This window comes from Heptranchias perlo, chromosome 21 (genome assembly GCF_035084215.1).
Source record: "Heptranchias perlo isolate sHepPer1 chromosome 21, sHepPer1.hap1, whole genome shotgun sequence".
NCBI classification, from domain to species: Eukaryota; Metazoa; Chordata; class Chondrichthyes; order Hexanchiformes; family Hexanchidae; genus Heptranchias; species Heptranchias perlo.
Window position 1 is genome coordinate 30,683,474 of NC_090345.1, and position 6,265 is coordinate 30,689,738.

General features: G+C 38.3%; 1 long non-coding RNA gene across 2 annotated transcripts in view; it reads right to left on the reverse strand.

The window, feature by feature from the left end:
• Positions 1-6,265, reverse strand: part of LOC137340105 (uncharacterized) — a 199,323-nt gene that overhangs the window by 162,788 nt on the left and 30,270 nt on the right. The gene's annotated exons all lie outside the window — the stretch shown is intronic.

Here is a 6,265-nt window from a genome sequence, read left to right on the forward strand (position 1 = left end):
AGACCATGGAAGGATTTGAAAGCAAGGATGAGAATTTTAAATACCACCAGTTATTGCTTTTAGTGAACCCACAGATATGGTGTAATCCTACACTCCCCACAATAAACACATGGACAACGTTGCTGTGGAAATTTGCCAATTTGAGGAAGTGATAAATCAGCTGTGCATGGATCTGGAGAAACAGCACGAGCTGTGAGCCCTTTTCTTCTTCTCTGCAGGCACACTTCACTCATTCCCTATTTACAGTCCCCAACTTTCTCCCTCCCAAAAGACACTATGGAATTATTGGGTGACTAGCTACCCACTGTTCACACCAACACCCTGAAGGACTACAAAATGTCCAAATGCCACCCTCATCCTGTATCCAGTGAACTCCCCCTACCCATGTTCTTCACCCAACTCAAGGCCTCCTCTACCAAGGTAAGACCATGACGCAGTTAATAAATGCTGAGTGCAATCAAAATGTACAGAACTCTGCAAGATCTTAACTGAATGCATCTGCAATCTTCAAGGTGCCATAATCTGAGAAAGCATGGAAACTTTAAATCCAATAAAAACATTTTAAAGTGAAAAATAGTACTGAAGGGAAAAGTATTTCCCAAAAATTGAGTGATTTAAGGATATTTTGAAGAAGGTGTAAAAAAGGGAAACAATTAATCTCAAAATATTTTTGAAGATTGTTTTGGCCACTATCTTGTTTTCTCATTAAGCATCGTAATAAAGACAAAAGATAATACAAAATTCACAAAAAAATGATTGAATTTACCTGTACTGTTTTCTCTCAGATATAACCTACTGATTGGAAATCTGATTCAGGAAACGATCAGGCAAGTCCTGTCATACAGTATACTAGCAAGCATTAGTTTAGCTTCCTAACAGGCAGTCATTAATTTACTATCATGGATCCTTGGGTGGAGTTGCTTTGGAGTATTCTGGGCAGTAATTGCAGTGGACATTGTTTAGAACTGCTTGTGTATCGGAATCTTGGAAGAAATCAAATGATCATCATTAGGAAAATGCAATGCTTAAAGATTGACAAAGCAAATCAATCAGATGAATGCAAAAAATAATCCTTTTATACTCCTATGTTTATGAGTCTTTTCTACCCTCCACCTCCAGATTATTCAGCCTCTTTTTTTTCAGATTGCTCTCATAAGTGAGTCCCAACTCTATATGCCTTCAAGATCATCTTTATCAGCCTTGATAATTCTTAGGTTTTCAGTAATGTACCCAAGATAATAAACAGAATAACCTTTCTGTTAATTATTTTAGCTACTGGAATTATCCAGTGCCTCAGTAGGATCTCTCTCTCATCTTCAAAAAGCAGTAGAGCATTACAACATCTGACCTTATTTTAGGTTTAAACTATTAAGTGAATTTATTTGTATGTTGTATTACTGTTTATAGAAAAACGAGCAAATAAATAGTGACATAATACACATTTTTTTTTAAATGGTAGAAATCTCTCCATCTAACTCCTTGAATGTAAACAATAAAAGATTGCAATCTGAATAGCTGCAATCTTCATGGCTTTTCCCCTCCCGGCTCTGTCACCTCCACCAGTCCTAAAACCAACCCCCTGAACTCTCTGCCTCTGACTCTGGTCTTTTGTGCATCTGTCCTTCGTTCACCCCACCTATGGTGGCTGTGCCTTCAGCCATCTGGTCCCACCTTCTGGAATTCCTTTCTAGAACTCGGTGCCTCTCCACCTCCCTCTCCTCCTTTAAGGCCCTGCTTAAAACCCACCTCTTTGATCAAGGTTTTGTGACTCCATCCTAATATCTCTTTTTCTTGGTGTCCATTTTTTGTCTGATTAAGCCTCTGTGAAGCACCTTGGGGCATTTTTCTACATTAAAGTAACTATATAAATGCAAGTTGTTGTTGTCAAATGCTAAGCTTTTCTTTTGTTAATAATATTTATATACACAGCATTTCTTAACACTCTGGGAGATGTTCTAGTCTAAACTGTAGAATCAATTTTCCTGTGCCCCTTTACCAAGGTGCTGGACAGGTGCAGCTCATCCAATGAGCGCTGCAGCTACCCTGGCCTCGAACACGTGAATTTAGTGGGGCAGGTCATTTTCATGGCCTAGCTACATCTCTGGGGCACACCCGTGCACCCTGACAGGACCTTGTGCCTGGAAACAGGGATGGGAACATAGGCAGAGCAGCAGACCTGAGAGTCACAAGGTCTAACGACAGCTTCTTTGGGTGCCCCTGCATCTGGGCACCCTTCCTGGAGAAAACGGAGGAAACTGAGGTGGGAGGGTTAGGAATGCCCCTGTGTCTCATCTCCATGCCTGCATTTGTCCTGTGGTTGTTTTAGATGTAGGCCCAGGAATCCTGGAGCAATGTAAAGGGGTTGAAGATCAGGCATACAGGTTTTCACCCCTACTTTCTGTGGTTTGTTCCTTGGGAATAAGCACTCCCTGAGTGAAAAAAACACAGGGAAATGATTCTGCACATACTGAAAAAGTTACAGCTCCTTAAGTATTCCTGAACTAAAGTTATCAAGAACTCTTGGATTTGAATGACTACTCACCACATTTGAAAGTAAGTGGCTGCCACACACATAACTGAACAAATCACAGTCTGTACTTCTTCAAAAGTAGCTTGGCTCTGTTGCTGAAATGTTGCAAAGCTGATTGAAAAGAGATGGTATTGGAGTTTGGTTTATAACTGAATCTAATCATTGAAGAATGCTTTCAACATGAAGCTGAGAATTATAGACCTGTTGATATGACATCGATAATGGTAAAAATATTGGAGAACACGACAACTTGCATTTATATAGCACCTTTACTGCAGACAAATGTCCCATAGTGCTTCATTGAGGTGAAAAGGAGTAAATGCCAAGCCTTTGTGAGAGGGTTCGGAGTAGCGACCAAAAATATGGTTGATGGGATGTGTTTTGGGAAGGCTTTTAAAGTTAACACAGCAAGGTTGAGAGGCAGCAGAATCTGGGAATGGAGTTCCAAAAAGTAGGACAACCAAAGAAAGAGTGGCTGAGGGCAATTCAAGTACATTTTCTGAGAATAAAGTAATAAATCAAAATGAAAGTAAATTTATAACAGATTAGCTGTGATTAATAAACTTATTGGAAATCTCTAAGAATGCAGTTAATGAATAACAGTAATGATGTGGATAATATATATTTTGATTTTCAGAAAGAACTTGGTTAACCACCTCACAAGAGACCAATAGTTAAACTAAAACCTCAGGAGGATCAATGAATATGTTGTAAATTGACTTGAAAATTTCTACATAATCAGAAACAAAAGTGGAAGATTTCCTCAGTGCATTATATGCAATGAAATCATAAACCATTTCATAAAGATTGTGCTTATCAATTCACTACACACAGTAGAAATCTTTCCCCAAAGAGTAGTTATCTCTAGTAGTGTTCTAATTAGGCAGCTGTGAGCAACAGAGTCCTTAAATGTTTAGGGACTCTTGATGTTTATGTAATGCAGCAATGACCTCAATGAGGACATTGTAAGGAGACTATCCATGTTTGAAAATGGCACCAAGTTAAGGAGAAAAAAAGAATGCACCTGGGAGATGTATATGACATTCACTCTGACCATGGTGCATTATCCCTCTCTGACCTCCTCAAATTCTACACAGCATTTTATATCATTGATTACACTATCCCTCTCCACTATCTCTCCTCCATTCTCCAGCTCCATAAGACTGCCCTTGCATGGTTCTATCCACACCTATCCAAATGTAGCCAGCACAACTCTAGCAATGGGTCCTCTTCACATTCCTACACCATTACGTCCAAGGATCCATCCTTCGCCTCCTCCTCTTCCTTATTGACATGTTGCCCCTTGATCATCTGCAGGTACAGAGTCAGCTTCCATGTGTTTGATGATAACACTTTACCACATCAACCTCTCTCTTGCTCCCATAACTACCTTTGTACTGTAAAACTGCCTATCTGACAACAAGTCTTGAACGATTCACAACTTTGTTCAACTAAACAGCAGAAATACAAAGCCATTATTATGGGCACCCACAATAAATTCCTCTCCCTAGTCACTCATTCAGGTTGAAGCAGACCGTGTAAAACCTTGGCAATTTTTTCAATCTAGAGCAGTGCTTCAAACTCCATATCCTGTCCATCGCTAAGACCACTTGTTTCCACCTCCCCAAATCTCCCACTTCCAGCCTTACCGCAGCCCTATCATTACTGAAACTCTTAGTCACGCCTTTGTCACCTCTAGACTTGATTTCAATGCTTTCCTTGCCGGCCTCCCATGCTCAACCCTCCATAAACTCAAACTTGTCCAAAACTAAGCAACCCATATCCTGTTCCATACTAAGCTTCACTCATCCAATACCCCTATCCTCGCTGAACTGTCTTCCTCTCTGTGCTGCAACGCATTGGGGGTAATTTACCTTTTATTGCAAAGCAAAAAAAACCCCTAAAGATAAGTGAAAAACTTTTTTTCCCAGTAACCCACCAGATCTTTGGTCCAGTTGATACTATGTGATAAATAGAAGGTATGAGTTTCAAGAAATCACCAAGTTGTGGGAGCAGCAATAAGTTTGTTGGAGAGGGAGATAATTCAAAGATATTGAAAAACATTTAGCAACTGGGCAGGTGAATGCCAAATACTTTTGAATAGTGGGAAATGTATGGTAATATCAGTAACTATATACATTATAATTACTCTATGGAATGCATTGTTAAAGATAAATAAAAATAATTATTTGAATGTGCTAGTAAGGAATCTCGAAACGGCCACAATATCGGGAGGAGGCTCTTGTGGAGCATTTAAGATCTGCAGTTACTTCTTGGTCCGAATGGCCTGTTTCTGTGCAGTACATTCTATGTAATTTTATGTAATAATAATAACTGTCAATGTTAAAAAGTATGAGGCCCATAAAATACAAGGCCAAACCAATAATATTCACTCGCTACTAGTGAGATTATTCTTGGGAATGCGGTTCCTCACAATATTTATGGACAGATACAGAGGCACTGGAATGGGTTCAAAGAAGGGCGACAAGATTGATCGGGTAAATGAATGAACTTTTAAGAGCGACTAATAAAAACAGAGGATTTCTTGATGTGGTTTTGGAGGATTCCTTCCAGGGAATCAACAATGAACTCGTGGACAATATTAAAGGATAAAGCAACAGCGAGCAGAGGTGAAGTTAAGTGTACAAGTTTTTTTTTAAATCCTTGAACTGTATTTTGCTTAATTACTGGTTATCTTTAGATTTGCCTTCCCATTTCTAGTCTTGTGTTCTTGTGTACCATATTGACTTTATTTTACTTAGTTTTCAAAGTATTACCATAAAATACAACTGTCCAATCAAATTCAACAGTCAACTTTACAATGATTTGAGTAATGATCTCTTCTGTCGGAAACATTTATATTCTTTAGAATAACTAGATTCACAAAAGAACGATGAACTTTATTAGTTTGCTGTTCGAAATGTGTATATTGAAATGAAAAGAATACCCAATTTATACTAGCACATCGGTTTATAAAGTTATACAATAGACGGTGGAAGCGTTTCATGACATCATTCAAGAGGTAACTGCAGATCTTAAAGGGCTATCTGTAATGTTTCCCACGTAATTGCAAATTCCGAAAGCAAATAAAGTCTTAATGTATAAAAAACTTTCAAAATTGCTGTGATTTTTTTTAAGCAGAACCAGTACCAAATCTTATTCTTGTGCTATCGTGACAGAGGCGTTCAAAAAACCGTAACATATAATACAATTGTCCGAAAATAGCTAAATAGTCGCGAATACATCGTTCACATTCTACACGCGTTCTACCAGAATCGCCTTTTAATGATGTGAGCACTGAAACGGGATTAGCAAGTATGTAAAGTGCGCTCACATAACTTGTGTCATTTGTACAGTGGCCACGAAAAAGATCAAGCACTTTTTTGACCAATTACTTTGAAGTTGATTTTGATTTTTTTTTTACAAACAGGTTAATTTGTTAGTTAATTAATTCATCATCTAAGCCTTGAGCTCAGACTAACATCCGTTGATATTCAAGGTGAAAATGGAAAAAGTGGAATTAGTGTAGCCCCAATATTGGGTGATGAGATCAGTGATAAATAGATACGTTGGATTAAACAATATAGCGTCATAAAATCCAATAAATATGTTGTAGATACTGTCGAACCCCTGCATGACATCATTTATTTTAAGATGACATTTATCAACCTCAAGCTACATTTTCAGTGAAATGTAATTTCTGATGAAAGCACTTCCCTCCAAAAGAACTTTTTA